The 18,250-nt window shown below is 40.9% G+C and overlaps 1 long non-coding RNA gene across 3 annotated transcripts in view; it reads left to right on the forward strand.

The window, feature by feature from the left end:
* Nucleotides 1-18,250, forward strand: part of LOC112550198 — a 136,056-nt gene that overhangs the window by 39,758 nt on the left and 78,048 nt on the right. For all 3 annotated transcript variants that reach the window (XR_003093900.1, XR_003093898.1, XR_003093899.1), the window contains one exon: nt 8,980-9,030. This is a non-coding gene — a long non-coding RNA (uncharacterized LOC112550198). The remainder of the gene's footprint in view (nt 1-8,979; nt 9,031-18,250) is intronic.

Consider the following 18,250-nt stretch of genomic DNA (forward strand, 5'->3'; position numbering starts at 1 on the left):
CTGAGGTATCATCTGATGATCAGATTGTATTCCAGGTGCCTTGACCTTTTCCAGCATTATTATTAGTCAGCTCCACAGTAAAGTGTCTCATGTAGACATGCCCACAGGATACTGGGTAAGATAGACCTATGGCCTGACACAGTAAATGGCAGTTATGTTCTTATTCAGTGTCCATGTCCATGCAGCTGCAGCTGAGCATTGGCCCTTCATTACTTTGCACATTCTTATTGCTTCTCCTGCCAATATGCAGGCATCAAAACAACTTAAAGACTTTAAAATCCTGGCTGTTTGAAAACTGATGCTTTCACATGATTAGCAGAGGCCAAAAGGACTTCTGCTAGAATAAGATGGGGAACGCTGGCTCATTTTTTACAGCAGGCAACCAGAAACTTGGGCATAAAACTATTGTCATTTTACTCGTAATCACTATTCACCACTGAACATACCAGTTTGCCAAGAAGAAAAATTCCCAAAACCTACAATGCAAAACATGAAATCTGGACCCTAGTGACATTTGCAGGAGCCACAGCTTCTCCAGTCAAATATGTCATATTGAAAAAAATATATATTTTTTTGGAATGGAGTTTAAATTACCTTTTAAGTAATGAATAGCTATTTTTCCCCTCTTACTGGCCTGATAACTTGGGGTTTGTTCAGACATTACATTTAGATCAGCCTAGCTAGGCTTGAGTCTGACTCCTGATCTGTACAGATGTTCAGGGAGGTTAGATCCGTTTGACCTAACTTACTCCACCTGAGGAGATGAATGTGTCAGATTGGGAATGGGTTAGCCTGATCTAACAAACACCTGTACACATTTGGAGTGAAGCCCTAGGGCTGAGAGAGCTCAGCCACTCATCCCAGCCCCAGGACTGCACTCTTTCTAATCTCTTCCTCCCCCCACCCCACCCTGTTTCGGACTGGCATATTTTTAGCCACTGATCACCCTTCACTCCTGGTCATACAACCTGCCAATCTCCCTGAGGATCCACTTGCCCCTCCCCCCCCCCCCCCCCCCCCCCAGTCCTGCCTGACCTTCCCCTGCATCCTAATTTACTTAGATCAGGTTCCCAACACAACTCCTGGCATTACCAAATGTGTGCACCATCTGGACCTGGTCTACAAGTATGTATCTTGAGGTAAACTGTATGATCATAGCTCAGGTACCACAAACGTGTGCATGGACTCATGAAGAATGCGTTCACAAGTAATTTCCTCACCTGCAGAACTGGGCTGCTTAATAAAAACTTTCATTTGCTTTTTAGATTCTTTCTTTGATCATATCTATTCTATACTTATTAGTAAAAAAAAAAGTGATATATATATATATATGGCTTCAGTGGCTTAAGTCATTGCAAATGTATTTAAAACTAGTGTACATCAAACTAGACTATTAAATAGTATAGTTACAGTTAAGCTTGCATAATGTACAAGCTCTTTAAAATATTGACCTTTTTCCCTGTGACATTTTCATCTTTTATTTTGTTAAAGGTTTAAGGACTAGCTGATACGATGACTGTAATGGATATTTTCAAGCAAGGGGTGAATGGTTCTGTTTCTGTTTGTCACCAGTTATAGTAATATTAGCGCATCTGGTATAAGTAGAGCGATGAGCTCTGTTTATGATCTTGAAAAGACATGTAATCCAGCCTCCTTTGTCTTAGCAGTTGGAAAATAACAGAAGTAAAAATCCATAAACATTTATTTTCAACCCTGAAGAGGTATGACTAAAAGGAGACACAAAACATCTCTCTTGTGTAAGAAGACTTCACCTTTCCATGGACACTTTTCAGAAAAGATCCACTTTTCAGAAAAGATTCAGTGTTTTTAGCTACTCAGCAGCATTGGCAAATAATAGAGGTCTATGTGTGATAGAGTGAGTGTCCATCAAAGCTGAGACCCAACCAAGGTTAAGATTCCAGCATATTACCCTGTTTATTCTTGCCAGGTCTAATACATGTCTTGTCATTTTTACTGAAGGTCTCCAAAGAGGTCTAACAGTGTGAAAAATAGTTGGCTGTCCAGCGCAAAAAGAAGGTAATCCATCAGAGCTATGTCTGGGCTGTGTCTTACTCTGAAATCTGATTGTAAAATATCCAGGTAACTGGAGTTTTACAGATATTTCAGGATCTTGGTTCCAACATTGCCTTGTCAAGAAAATTGAAGTTGGAAATAGAGTAGTAACAGGCAAGTCTGTTGATGTCAAATGCAGGTTTCTCCAAAAAGTGTTCATTATCAGCCAGGAGAGAACACAATTCTGTTATACAGGTGAAGGGACAGACATTTCTCATAATTTTTAGGCTTCTGGAAGCATTTATCTGACTGTTGCAGATAAGGCACAACATGGGGGACTCATGTTGTGCATTGTGGATTATTCTTTCATTCCCATTCCAACTCTGTTTGTGCATGAAAACTCAAAGGAGGGATTCTGTTAACAAAAATAAAAAGGCCTAAATGCTTACAGAAGAAAAATATTTGAACCTTTTATTTATTCTCTGAGAGATTTATTTTTAGGTACAAGGTGTATCAGGCTTTTTTGATAATTGTTAACAAGCTTTGTGTTAGTGTGTCTTTAAATGACAGAATTGATGCTTTAGGCCTCATATAGGAAGACATAATAATAAAATAATCCCAAAAGTTGGTCTTTTTAGCATACTGGATTTTAGATTTAAATGTCTCATAGAAGTTCCTGGGATTTGTGCACACAAATGCCATCATCCTTGCTGAAGCCAATGTTACCAGCATAGGGTCAGTGATCCTGAAGCACCAACTTCACTGTCTGAGCATACCCAACTGTTGACTCCCAAAACAAGTACACTACTCCCATCTGAGTTGCAGCCTGAGATCTCATGTTAGCCAGAGGACATAGTAAAGTCATACCTCAAGAAAATGGACACCAACATCAGGAGCTGAGAGGGAGCTGGCTACTAACTAACTTCAATGGTGCCATGAGCTCAACCAAGCAGCAGCTCACCTTGAGGTAGAACATCTTGCCCTTGAAGCAGAGAAGAGAGAGCAGAGGATGGAAAAGGAGAGGAATTCTGACCTCTGGCCTACCCTGCAGAAATACCTGCAACTTCTGTGGATGGATCTTCAGCTCAAGGATTGGACCCATAAGTCACCTCAAAACCTATCAATGAGCCATGATAGAGATCATCCTTGAACTGAGGGATTACTGATGAAGAGCTCCTGAAAGTCCAGGTCCCAGAGGACTGGAAAAGGACCAATGTGGTCCCTATTTTCAAGAAGGGGAGGAAGGAGGATCCAAACAGCTATAGGCTAGTCAGTCTCACCTCCATCCTTGGTAAAGTCTTTGAAAAGATTATTAAGGCTCATATATGTGAAAGCCCAGCAGGAAATATTATGCTGAGGGGAAACCAGCACGGGTTTGTAGCAGGTAGATCATGCCTGACTAATATAGTCTCTTTTTATGACCAGATTATGAAACACCTGGATGCAGGAGTAGGGGTAGATATCATTTAATTAGACTTCAGGAAGGCCTTCGATATGGTATCCCACACCATACTGGTGAACAAATTAAGAGGCTGTGACTTGGATGATTACACAGTCCAGTGGGTGGCAAATTGGTTAAAGGGTTGTACCCAGAGTGTGGTGGTGGACAGGTTCATATCAACCTGGAAGGATTTGGGCAGTGGGGTCCTGCAGGGCTTGGTCCTTGGACCGATACTCTTCAATGTCTTCATCAGTAACTTGGACAAGGGAGTGAAGTGTACTCTGTCCAAGTTTGCGGATGATACAAAACTGTGGGGAGAAGTGGATACACCAGAGAGCAGGGAACAACTACAGGCAGACCTGGACAGGTTGGATATATGGGCAGAAAACATTAGAATGCAATTTAGCAAGGAGAAATGCAAAGTGCTGCACCTAGGGAGGAAAAATGTCCAGCACACCTACTGCTTAAAAAATGACCTGCTCAGCAGCACGGAAGCAGAAAGGGATCTTGGAGTCCTAGTGGACTCCAAGATGAACATGAGTCGTTAGTGTGACGAAGTCATCAGCAAAGCTAACTGCACTTTATCGTGCATCAGCAGATGCATGACAAACAACCAAGGAGGTGATACTTCCCTTCTATCAGGCATTGCTCAGATTGCAGTTGGAACACTGCATCCAGTTTTGGGCGCCACACTTTAAGAGGGATGTGGATAACCTGGAGAGGGTCCAGAGAAGGGCCATGTGTATGGTTAAGGGCTTGCAGGCCAAGCCCTACGAAGAGAGACTAGAGCACCTGGACCTCTTCAGCCTCTGCAAGAGAAGGTTGAGAGGCGACTTTGTGGCTGCCTATAAATTCATCATGGGGGTGCAGAAGGGAATTGGTGAAGCTCTACTCACCAAGGCCCCCCTGGGAGTTAGAAGAAATAATGGTCATAAGCTATCAGAGAGCAGATTTAGACTGGACATTAGGAAGAACTTCTTTACAGTTAGAGTGGCCAAAATCTGGAATGGGTTCCCAAGGGAGGTGGTGCTGTCCCCTACCCTGGGGGTCTTCAAGAGGAGGTTAGGTAGGCATCTGACTGGGGTCATCTGAACCCAACACACTTTCCTGCCTATGCAGGGGGTCGAACTTGATGATCTATTGAGGTCCCTTTTGACCCTAACATCCATGAATCTATGAAGTGTTCTTTGTGGGAAGAATTTAAATTAGCCATGGCTAAATCACTAGACTTGTGTAAATAGGGAAGTATTCAATTTGGATTCAGATTTGGCTGATTCAGAGGACAGTGATTTGATTCAGAGATTCGGGTCACTGTCCTGAATCGATTTGGTTAAATCAACTTTGGAAGATTTGGTGCTGATTCAGAGAGATTCGCTGATTCAGATCGGCCAGGAGAGGCAGGGACAGCCAGGTGGTTGCAGGTTCTTCTGCAGCTTCTCCAGCTGTGCCTGCCTGTCCCCGGGCAGTGGGAGCTGTGGGAGAAGCCCCCATGGCTGCCCTGCCTGGCCCCAGCAAAATACTCATTGGTGCCAGTAGTGGTAGAACTGGGCCAGGTATATGCTTATATAATTAAAAAAACACAAAGACCCATATGAATTTATGTTCAGACTTAGACTAATACCAAGCATTAAATGAAGTTAGTATTGAACAAATCTGTGGCTGTTTACATTGTTAGTGTGTCCAGAGTTCACACACTTCTTAAGTATTTATCTTTTGCATAAATGAACATATCTTGTATGTAACCATTAGGGTAAAAGCAGCCTATAAGATAGATACATAAGTATTTTATCTTTCAGGCTTATTAAGACACATTTCATCTTATTTTCTTTATTAGAAAAAGGCTAACTGGCAATTATATAACTGGACATGAGTGTCAATATGATAAATTCTGACTATTTTTTCCTATGCTTCTGTATTGCATATATTGCATATCTGCATGGGCATTTTTGGGTGGTGATGATTCTTTTTCTAAGTATTCAATAAACGGCCAGAAAAGATTAGGATTTTTTCTTTCTTTCTTTTTATTTTTTTGCCTTTGGGTTCCTTCCTGGGACTCTTACTTTCCTCAGATTGCAGGTTTGATATGCTAATTTGTTTCTGCTCTTGGATTTCTTTGGGCAATTTACCCTTCTTTGGAGAAACATTCCCACTATTGGGTCTGTGTAAGCTTTTAGCAGTTGTAAAGACATGCAGCTTCAGGAGCCCATCCCTGCACTCAACAGTAAAACTGTGGTCTAAGTCTATAACAGAAAAAAACCCTCCATCATTAATCTTGCTGAAACAGGGCCAGAGAAATTCCAAAATACCATAAACAAACAGGTGGCTAAGGAGATGGAAAGATATATTCCCATGAGCCCAGGGCTATATGACTCAATCCCCGGTTTTAAAATGGAGATATTGGACCAAAATATCTCCTGTTACACAAATGCAATCTCACTTCATCAGACTATAATAGAATAACCCACAGGAGCATATAGTCCATGAATAACTTGTATTGTAGGTGCTGAAGATAGTTGGGCTTAACTGATTGTGTTTTTGAAATATTTTTCTATACCTCCACATTTCTGATTATAGGTCATTTACAATATCCTGTCGGTCACTGTAGTCAGTTTCCTTTTATTTAAATAATGCTAGGAACTTTAGTAGATAATATCAAGTGTTTTTGAATATATTGGCATATACTGTAAAATATAAATGATACCAATTACAATTTTTTTTGAAAGAGAGGAAAGGAGCATCTTTTCTATATTGTAGTCAGAGTTGGTTTATACTACACATCATTAAGGTTGCTGGAGACATCTTATTATAAGAACTGTTTCAAGGGCCTGAAATGGAACCCAACATTTCTGAGTCCTACCATTCCTCTTCTGGCAGCAAATATCTGTGACTCTCCATCTAGGGCTGTGCCACATAGATACTGCTATCAGTTGTTCTGCCAGCTTAATTGGTAGAGATCTGTGTGGGTAAAACTAACATTTTCAGTCCTTCAGTTGGTAGACATCAATGTGGGTCTCACTATGATAGTGCATGAGGGGATCTCTGGTGTTTTTTCAGTTTGCTTTTTACAGATCTGGAAACACCACCAAATAAAACAAATAAGCAAATTAACAAAATCACATCACATAAAATTAAAAGAACCATATTAAGATTGCAAGCACTTAGAAAATAAGAAATATCTGTGCAACCTAAAATCAGCTTTTAGACAAAAAAAAAGTCAAAACCATACCTAGCTGTATTATCAGGAGCATCACCTTTTAGTTCAGGGAAGTGATTCTTCTACTCTGTTCCGCATGGATGAGGCTGCATCTGAAGTGCTGTGACTGATATTGGGCCTCACATTTCAAAAAAGATGTGAACACATTAGAAAAAGGCCAGGGGAGAGCAACAAAAACGATTAGGATGGTTTAGGAAACATGATTTACAAGAAAAGTTTGGAAGATTTGGGATTGCTTAGTCTGGAAAAGAGATGACTAAGGGGGGATTTGGTAACCGTCTTTAAATACCTGAAAGACAATTATAAAGAGAAGGGCAATATTTTTTGTGGCCACCAGGGCTGGAGAAGAAAGAATAATCTTAAACTGAAATCTGGGAAATTTAGAATGGATATTAGAACTTTTTTAACTTTGAGGATTATTAAGCATTAGAACAGATTACCTATACAGGTTACAGAATCTCCATTTGTGGAATTTTTTAAAGAGAAGATTAGACAAACATTTAGATGAAATGATTTGGATAGGGATAATGAGACTTTATAGCATCATTAAACATTTGATTACATACACTGATCGTTGCTTGAGTTGGTGAACAGAATGACCTGTTCCAAGTATGAATGAGAGTTATGTGTAAAGTGTGTTGGACTCCTGCTTATTTGTTGCAGAAGTTGGAAGGTGTGCATTGAATGAAATGGTGGATTCCAAGAGAAGGAAAAATTTAATAAAAATGGCAGTTTAAGGTTGCTTTAAAGAATTGCAGTTTGGCCATGGAAGTGCCACAGAGTTTCTGGGTGACATTAAGCAGCTCTCATAAACTTTCTACAGCTGGTCACTAATAATGTGGCCTCATTTTTTGTGGTCAATCTCCGTTCTGTGCCTGATTTGCAGACTTGCTGATCGTTTATACCTGCAGCTGAAATCACTGAGAGTAATGCTTGAATAGCTGAAGAGTTATATAATGCTGTGAACTCTTTAAAAAAATCAGTTTGAAGCATCTCCAATTGATAGATGCCTTTCACCTTAATCTGTGCTGAATTCCTCCTGTGTAAAACAGTGAGAAGACCCCCTTCTCACCTCAGAGGGGTTGTGAAGATAAATTAAACAGTGTCTGTGACACTCTTATGTACTGTAGTGTTAAGTCTCAAAGAAAAGCCTATGGGGAAATTACACTGTATTACTATCAGGGTTGGAATAGTGTGCACTAATTGGAACTTGGGGTCATACATTGAACAGTAATATTGAAATAAAATGTTGAATAGCAGGTCTCTAACTAATCAATCTATCCTACATACTGAATGAAGTAGGGATCTGCTGGGAAAAATATTATGTGATCCTGTAATTCAGGTGTGTCAAACTTATCTAGCCCTGTAGGCCAGATGAGTGGCATGGGGCGGGTCTGCAGGCTGGACCCGCCCTCTTCCCCTTCTCATTTTCCCCAACATACTGGATCCAGCACCTGCTCCAGCCAGTCTGAGACCCACACAGCAGATCCTAAAGTGGTTGGAATGGATGCTGCATGCAGAGTAGTCTGGCCAGGGGTGTGTAGCATGAATCCCATACTTGCTGGATTGGGCACCACCCTGCACATGATACATGCTCTGGCCAGACTGCACCACAGGCAGATCCTACTGTGAGAATCACGCCACACACAGTGCACACTCCAGCTGGTCCGGGACTTGCACTGCACATGACACTCACAGGGCCACATGCAGCTTGGGTCCCAGACTGCCTGGAGTAGGGTCTGCATGCAGCACAGTTCTAGAGCTCCAGGAAGTCAGGGGCAGTCACTGTGTGGGGCACACATCCTAGAATGGGTACTACATGTGCACAGTCTGGCTTGGTCAGGCGCCACGTGTACTGCTTCTGGAATCCACCTATATCTGCCCAGCTGGACTATGCTGCACGCAGAGCCTGGTCTTGCCACTCTGGGATCTGTCACATGTGTCCTCCCATCTGGCACAGTTCTGGAACAGCTGGGGCAGGTACCACATGTGGCATGCATCCCAGGCCACCTTCTTGCAGGGCTGGTCTGGCATGTGCCATGCCCTGTGTAGGTCTGCTAAGACCCAGGGGAAGCACCAGGGGACTGGATGGCAGGGCTTTATGTTTGATACTCCTGTTGTAATTAAAGTGGCCATTAGATTATGATAAAATTGGGATTTGATGGACTTTAAGATGTGTATATGTTAATAAAGTTCTAAAATTTAAAATGTGTCTTAAATAATAACCTCTTGTTATTGTTTATTAATTTACTATTAGAATTAAAGGAATGAAATGTGGATTATGTTTTAATAAATGTTTTTTCTTTTATAGCTTGCTTTCATAAATTCTTCAGGAGCCTGTGCATGGTGATGAACTGTACAGGTAAGGAAAAATACACAAAATAAAATTTGCTGATGAAAATGTTGTAAACATACCTAGTTTTTGAGGGATTGGTGTTTCTCCAAATATTACCTGTAGAAACTTTACAAAAGCTATTGTGAAAACAGTGAAAATGCTGAAGTCAGTTTGTAACTTAAAACTGAATATCTGAAGAGAATATTCTAGTTGGAAATAGAGTGTATTCTTCCTATGCTTATATATACTTATTCTTTCTCTCCATTCTTTTGTGTAGCCCTATTTTCATTTCCTTACAGTCTGTGCAGGTATTTTTATTTTTTCCCCAAAATTTTGATAGCTGCTACCATTTGTGTTGTCTGCTGTCAGTCTCTGTATCTGTACTGGGATATGAATATCTCAGGTAGGGTTCCCTATTGATAAGCCCACAGGCAGTATTTCAGTACCATGAAACTAACACAACTCCTGAGGGCAAGGGGAAAGTGGAACAAATGCGGTAAACTAACAGTAGATTGACTGTTTACAAATATTATTTATTGAATTGTAATCAATATGTAAAGTTATGGCTTTGCTTCGTCTGAAAATAAGCATGTTTTAAGTAACCAGGATAGAGCACCAGCTTCTAAAGTCTCTTAGCATACCTGTAATGGGAAGTTGACTCATACTACAGCTTTCAATATTGCCTCTTTCATTCCTGTATGCCTGTCCCATTGTTTGGTAAAATTAGATATGGGTCCAGTAAAGCTTTTAATTCTTTGTTTTTTCATTGTTGTGCATGTTCATGATGAAGCTGCACATAATCTCATGCATGCGATATAGTCCTAATGATGCACCCTCTAGTTTTGTGATTCAGTTTCTGAAATTCTAAGCACTAGTCTTCTTGAGTGGGTTTATTAATTGTTGGAAGAGAAGAAAGCAGAGAGATACAGATGGAATTTGTTCTTTCATAAACTATTTTTGCTTACAATGGGCAAGTCTACATGTTCATTAATGTGTCATAGGTATAGCACATTAAGTTTAGTACCTGTAATAATAGGTACTAACTGAATGCACAGTAACTGGCACTACTGTGCAGTAGCTCCGGCGCACGCCTTTTTAGTGACGCTAATGTGAAGTAGACTGATTCTACTGTGCATTAGTGCAATAGCATGGCTTTTGCCATGACATGCTAATACACAGTAGAATTAGTCTACTGCACACTTAGCACCTTGTGTAGACATGCCTAGTGTGTACATAGGTATGCCTCGGAGCTCCCTGAAGTCAGGAGAACCCTTTTCCATGATTTGGGTGGACATAGAGCCAAAAGAAAAAAATCCTCCAATTTTAGAATCCATTTGCTAAGCAAAACATGTAACAAGGCCTAACAGATCACTTTGAGACCTAGGACAGGTTGGGATCTAAATCTATGTCTAGGACAGGTTGGGATCTAAATCCAAATAATAACAATACCACCAACTCAGAGAGTTTACAGCCTAATACATGAAGTGCCCAGGGGAGGCCTATAAGTAATTACTCTTTTAATGATTTTTTTCTCCTTTCCTTCTTACAAAGGTTAGGAGTCATTTGGCATTTATAGGCATTCTTCCAGTAGAAATGTATTTACTCTTTCTCCTGCAGAAAACATAACATAACAAAACATAACAGAGACTCTCTTGTGAGAATGAATGGTTGTCTGCTCCCCTCCCAGTCTGTTCCAGGAAGTGGATAGAGCCATGAAGTAATGCTCCCCACCTCTTTTCCAGCCTGGTTCTGGTTCTGGTTTGAGGAACATGCTAGGGGCTGTGGCCTGCTGCTCCCCTCCCATTCCAGACCAGTCTGGGAGTCCTGGAGCAGCAGGGTAAATCCCCCATACCCACTCCTCAGACAAATCTCCTTTGTCTGAGGAGTGGGGACAGAGTTTGACAGGCTGCTCCCTCTGCTTTTCTCTTGTCAGTGTGGACCAGTGGAAGAACAGTTGATTCTTGCTCTCTGCCCACTGCTTAGTCTGGGGTCTGCTCCACCGTTCCTACTGTGGGTGGCATTTAAAGCCTTTGATGTTGGGAACTAGGGGATCCAGGGAGAACTTTCCTTGCCATGGTTACTGGCTCTGCAGGCTTTAATTTATAGATGTGCTGAGCAACTGGGTGTCATACAGGGTGATTTAAAAGCCAGGGGGTTACCTCTTGACAGCTTATCCCATACCCAGGCAAGAGAGAGGACAGGCTATCAAGTAATAGGCTCCCCTAAAGGAATGGGCAGTCCAGGGAGCAACCTTCCACTGTCTCCTAGATGGAGAGTTCACCTGTGGACCTCTCCAGCCAGGAGGTTGGAATACACATATGCTCATACTGCAACATTGTTTTTATATTTGTAAGACTATCTCAGAAATTCTTGCCAGTAGACTGAATGTCAGTCTATTGCCATTGTCTGCCACCTTTAAGAATGCAGCAGACTTAAATTTCTATAAGGCTGTGTGTAGACAAAATGAGGGGTGTGTGTGCATGACACTTTAAAGCGAGTTAAATGCTTTTGCACCACTTTAATGGTGTTGGTGTTTTCACGCATTGTATCACGCAGTAATTCCAGTTGCTGTAGGAAATTCAGCAACGTAATGTGCCTTAAATGACTTGGAGCACAGCAAACTAAAACTCCTCCAGGGAGGGAATTAAACCCCTCAACCCCTCCCTGGCCAATTCAGCTGGGACTGGCCGTGCCTCCCCCCTCCAGGGAGTTTTAGTTTGCTGCCCTACAGCTGTGCAGCTTGGGGGCTCTGCAGGAAGCCTGCGCAGGCAGCCTGGCAGCAGCCCGGGAAGGCAGGTTCTGCCCAAGAAAAGAAAAAAGTGGCGAGCCTGATTTTTTTTTTTGTTTTTTTTCCCCTGGAGCCTGCCTGCCTGCCTGAGCTATGTGGGGGCCTGGTGCTTCCCTCCATAGCTGCAGTGCCCCCCGGGACCACCTGAGCCAGGTGCCTGCAGGCAGGTGCTGCCTGGAGGGGGGGCACCACTGCTGTGGAGGGAAGGACCAGCCCCCACCCAGCCCCGGGCCCACTCCGCTTCACCTGCCGCGCCCCCCCCCCCCCCCACCGCCAGAGAGGCAGGTAAGTACATGGAGATTAGCATGACATGGGAGTTTACTTGGCCCTAAATTGAAGCAGTGTTTTTAAAAATCCACTGCTTCAATTTAGGGGCCCCGTTTTGTCTATATACACCCTAATACATGCTATTAAGTTATGAACTGGATTAAAGTATTTTGAGAATACTTTTCATATTGCAATGAATCCATGGGACTCTTGTGTATCCTCTGCATATTTCACACAGCCATTCCTTACCTGACTTATTGGGTGGGAAGCTTGATCATGCTGTAGTTGATGAACAGAATACAGCGGGAGGAGCAGGGAAGCAAGCTATGAATGGACAGGCCTTTTCTTCCTGTTGGTCCATCACATACCAGCTTCCTCAAATAACTTAAACATGTGTCCAGATGTTTCAGACCTCTTTTCCCCTAAAATGCAAAAGTTCCTGGCTAGAGAGTCTTGCCCCTCCACTCAGGCTCAGACTCATCACCACATTTGAGATCACTTAGAAATTTTACTCCACAGTCAGATTGGTACAGACTGTCGGGGTGGGGAGAGGCGTTTGCCTTTCTTTATAGTAGTGGGTATGGCCCTCTTCCTTGGATCTCCTAAGCATATTTTAATACCCGCTGGCAGCAGCAGAACACTGGCTGCTGTTGTCCCCCTGCTTTACATGTGGCAAGTTAGGGTTCCATGCCTTATAGATATGCAACAGGGTTGACTGTGTAGTTTTAGTAATAGGTTAAATGAGGATTTGTATGGGATGGCTTAAATAAGGATGATCCTGCCTCAACCAGAGGGTTTGACAGGTTGACCATAGGGAAATCTGGGGCATCTAGGACACTGCCTGCTCTCCCACATTAGTGGCACTGCTAGAGGCAGAGGCAGAGTGGTGTGGTGCACCAGGCAGGCAGGTGGCTGTGCAGTGGTACCTGCCTGCCTACCTGGTGCACCACTCTGCCCCCTTGCCAGACTGCACCCCATGCCCTTGCATTTTAACTCTCACCAGCCAGCTGGGACTGGCCTTTGAAATCCAGGACTTTTCTGGCTAAACTGGGACATATGGTCATCCTAGGACCAGTATGTCACAGTGTGCAATGCTGTGGGAGTCAACAGGTTCACATGCCTGAGTGGCAAGGTATAGTGGAGGAGCTTGTGGCTGGGAAGCTAAGGGTGAATCAGGACAACTGGGCGCATGGTACAGTGGTGGGGGGGGGAGGACAGGGAAGCAGCAGTATGAGAGTCGTACAGTGTAGGTATACAGTGCCCAGATATACAGTGTAGTGCAGCCTGAGTATACATACATAATTTGGAAACTCAAATTTAGAAACAATTTTGAACACAAAAGTAAAAAATGAACATTTAATATTATGTTTTACCTAAAATATATCATTATAATTTATATTTAGTTTTATCCATATTTAAAAAGCCGGAGCCTGAATTGATTCAACTTTTGCAGGTTAGTCTAACTTCCTAGGCTGAAACCGGTTTGTAACAGGACAAATATTCACTCTGGTCTGAGGCAATGCAGGCACATGCCTGCAGTTACCCAGGCCAGGAGCCGGGGGTGCAAGGGCAGGCCCTTGGCTGCAGGGAAGCTATAGGGGGAGGCATGGCCAGTCCTAGCTGAATTGGCCAGGGAGGGGTTTAATTCCCCCTCTTTATCCAACCAGCAGGGACCTGAGCTGGGTCTGCCGGGTGCCCCACCCCCCTCGCTGCTGCAGCAGCAGGCACCATAGCCCCTGAGGCAGAGCGGGGCAGGGAGGAGAGTTAGTCTCCTCTCTACCAAGCCAGGTCTGCGTACCCTCACTGCCGTACTCCCTTCCCCCTCCCAGGGGTCCTGCTTGACTGTGCCCCCACCTCGCCACTGCAGCAGGAGGAGGCAGGGCCCTTACTGGTGGCAGCAGCCCCTGTTATAATGTGGGGGTGTGAGCCCCTTCCCAGCGGGTGCATTGCACTGCAGAGATGGCAGAGCTGTGGCAGCACCAGAGTCCAGAGTGGGCCAGAGCCCTGCAAGCCCCCCACTGCATAAATTGGTTTGGGCCAGATCAGTTAAGTCTGATACTGCATTCAACCTGGTTTATCTCAAACTGGTTTCAGGTATTTTCAAACTGGTTTATGTGCACTGAATGTCTGTTCTGTTACAGGTTTAAACCAGTTTCTGATGACTTAAAGCAGTTTGTGTATAATGTTTGTCCCTAGCCTAAGAGGAGTGGATTTGGAGCCTCAAAGAAGTAAAAATTTTCAAATATTCACTTTGGAAAATATGGTTTAAAATACCTCTGTGAGCTTTATTAATGAAGGCAAAAAATATTCAAATATCTGTGCTTTGAGCCCTTTCATTTCTTGTTCTTTTGGATATTCTGACAGATCAGTTTACAAACAAAAACCCCACACATTTTAAAGAGTAATCATGGAAAGTAAAAATGAATTTCATTTTTTACACATGAAATCTAATTTGAAGAGATAAGTTCATGTGAAGCAATTATGGAACAAAACCCATATTGTGTAATTTGGCTGTTCTTTCACACAGCTTCCAGTGATCCAATACATAAAATGAACTGCTGACAAGCTACAAGCCAAGAATTATTTAAACTACATCAGAATTCACTTATGTTTAGAAAATTAACAATCCACCTATTTCCAACTAAATCTCGTTTTAGACCCTTTTAAAGCATCTCTCTCTGCCCTTTCCCAGAAAGGACATTGGATTAGATGAAACTTTGTATGTCGGGGGGGGGGAAGTCTAGTATGCTCTTATTTTGAAGGCTTATGTGGGACTATTGATGTCATGCACAGGGATGAATTTCATCCAAAAAGAATAAATTTGATAAAATTTCAGCCTGTTCCTGGGTAATTAACAAACAAAAGGAAAACAAGTAAATGTTGTCAAATGGATGTTTCCTTATGAATTATTCACCCAGCTCTGGTTAGGATTCCATAAATCCTTTTGTTTGTACCAGTTTAGTCTTTAAAGTCAGTATCCTGATTTAAAACCCTGCAATGTTGTTCATTTGGTAATAGTTCTCACTGCTAGAAATAATTCAGTTCAAAGGCACTGTTGCTTATAATTCTCGGCAGTAAATCATTGCTTTTCTGTATCCTAATTCTTAATCAATAAAAAATAAGGCCTGGGACCATGTTAAATAAACATTAAAAAAAGTTCTCCCCTTAGGCTTGCAGAATAAAAATGTGTTACATCTGATTGTAAGGAAGTTCCTTGCAGACCAAACTTTTACTAATGACATATACTAACATAGCATTTCTGTCTTTCTTATGACACTAATTCAGGATATTAAGCATATCTGAAGGAATTCATAGAGTATAAACCTGGCCTCATTCAAGTCAATGAGAGTCACTGACTTTCAGTAGATGTCATGATTCTACACAGATTTGTTTTTCCTTTTTTTTTTTTTTTTTAGTGAGGTGGGTGCTATTATTACACAGGTTGGGAAAATTGGCCCAAAACATAAATAAATCAAATATAATTAACCATTACTTTAAGATTTCTGGTTTTAGGTCATTTGTCCAATCTGTGTGATCATAGCAAATCCCTCACTCCACACATCCTGCAGCTGAGCAAGCTGGTAGGATTCACCAAGATTGCTGCTACTCCAAACTGGACTATGTAGAGCTCTTCAGAATGATACAGTATGTGCTGATCTTTTCCTGCTGGAGACTGTACTCAGATTTCTCACTTTCTGATCTGCTCTGTGAGTCTCTTATCTGCAACACATATTTATTTTACCTATCCTGCTCCCATACATTTCAATGGAAAAACTCCCATTGACCTCAGCGGTGCAGAAATCAACCCTCTGCCCTTTTCTGTATGCACAGCTCTTCTTGGTAGCAATAGGAGCTTCACATGCAGAGCAAAGACAACAGTCATCCACAGTGCAGATCTGAAACTAGAAGTTTTGCCCTAATAAGCCGATCTGGGCAGTGGTCCCAGAAAACTTCATGATCAAGCTTCAAGAGTCCCAAATTGAAATCTGAACCTGTATCTTTGATGTAGCAGTTCGTGTTACTTAACATGTGCTTTGCTGTTTTAAACTAATTTTAAATTATTGGAACATTTTAAAATAAATACTAAACATTAGGACAATTTGCTCTCCAATATATGAGATCTGCAGTTAGCATCTACTTTATCTGCGAACACATAGACTTATAGAAAAAAACCTATATAACGAAGGCTTCAATCAGCTAGTCATTTCAGAAACTTCTTAATGAGTTTATCTACAGTCTGTGTTTGAATTCCACAGTTTAAATTGGTAATATTTAAGCCCCACTCCTGCTGCTAGATTTGTAGAAATGGGCCACTGTGCTAGGCAGAGCCCTAGTGAATTCTGTGGAGATTCATACAAGGGTAAGGGAGCGACTGAAGAAAATTCTAATCATTTCTTCATATCATGTGATATATGGTACATTGTTTAAAATCTCAGCTCTTGGATGTCAGTGGGTGAAAATGCCAGTTTTCTTTTTGAAAAATAAAAGTGTCTATTGTTAGAGGAAATCTGGAAAATGTTCGTGCAAAATATTTAAAAACCAGGAAACAAGATTTTTTAGAACATATTCAAGATTTGAGAGGGGGGGAACAGGGATCTGAATATGTCTTTCAATGCTTGGGGTTAATAATATTGAAAGTTCAAACAATAATATTCAGATAGATAGCTAGATTGTCAAATGTTTTCTTTAAGAATATGTTACTAGTTTTTTTCATATGGAAATGTGGCTGACAAAAATTAAATTTCCAGTTTATCAACATGCTTGAGGAGAAATAATTGCCATCTGTTGTCTTTAGTATTTGAAGGTCAAGTGTTTTACCCACAATTATATGTTCCTAACAATGTCTACAGTTCTACATTTTGTTATTACCTAAAGCAATTATTATATGAAACATACAAATATTAATAAACTAGAATAGTCTGTGTCACTGGAGGAAGGAGCAAACAGTTTACCAATTTACAGGCATGTTGACCTGTAAATGATTTAAATAAAGATTTAGCATGAATGACCCAAGAACTGGAAGTTACAACTTTGTATGTAAAATGTTTGTGTTTTTTATACATCAATATAGTAGCAAGTTATAAAAACAGCCTTAGTGGAGGCAAGTGAAATATAAACCTCATATCCGAGCTGTGCAGTCATAACTTCTGTGGCTCTGGCAGTTTCCCTGCACAAATATGGAAAAGTGACACTAACTTGTTGAATGTTTTAGAATTCTTCAAAATCTGAATCCACAGAAAATCTGTCATATGTCCAAAGGGATGAACATATCCTTAGCTTTAAGTGTATTTCATAGGAACATTTAAGGGAAAATGTAATCTAAATATCTCAGCTTCTGTTTTTGTACAGTGAATTCACTACTTAGAAAATTAAGAAATCTATTTATATTCATAGTCATTTAATTTAATTTTCATAATCTGAAACAAAAAACAAGCAATAGCTCCTAGATTGACTTCATTAAACTTAAGAGCAAAAAAATATTTCTCAGAAGTTGTTTTTTAAACCTCTCTCAGACAATTTTAAAACACGGAATATTAACAGTTTTGTATTTTGATGCATTGGAACATACAATTAAGCAAATAACAAGGAATATATATATATATGTGTATATATATATATATATATATGTTTATTTTAAAGTACAAAACAAAACAAAAAGCAAGATTAGGATAACTTTCTTAACAAGGAGTTAAATTATTTTCCTTTTTTTTTTTTTTGTACAACTGGCTTGCTGGAACACCGGCAGCTATAATAAATTGAGGAAGTTAAATTACAGAGGTTTATGTGCCAGCTCTGTCTTACAGCAGTAATATGTTATAAAGTTTGGGACATTTTGTTAACTCATGCTGGTTTTAGAACAAACAAAAAGAATTTTTCACAAATCACATCTAATTCCTCTTAAAACTGAGAGTACGTGTTAAAATAGCTATGTTAAAGAAAGTTATTTAGAGTTGCAAAGTTAAGCACTCAACCTAGGAAATACAATTTTTTAAATCTGACAATGCAACTTTAAAATCTACTCCTTTGTGCATTTACCCACTGCACTGAATGAAGCAAGAGGTCTCTAGAAAATATATTTTGTAATCATACTATTAAGATTTAAACTACAATGCAAAAAAACCCCAAACCCCTAGGTATTTGCAAGCTGTTTTGCATATCGTTTGAAATGTTTACTATAATGTACTCTTTATG

Source organism: Alligator sinensis, unplaced genomic scaffold, assembly GCF_000455745.1.
Source record: "Alligator sinensis unplaced genomic scaffold, ASM45574v1 scaffold486_1, whole genome shotgun sequence".
Lineage (NCBI taxonomy): Eukaryota > Metazoa > Chordata > Crocodylia > Alligatoridae > Alligator > Alligator sinensis.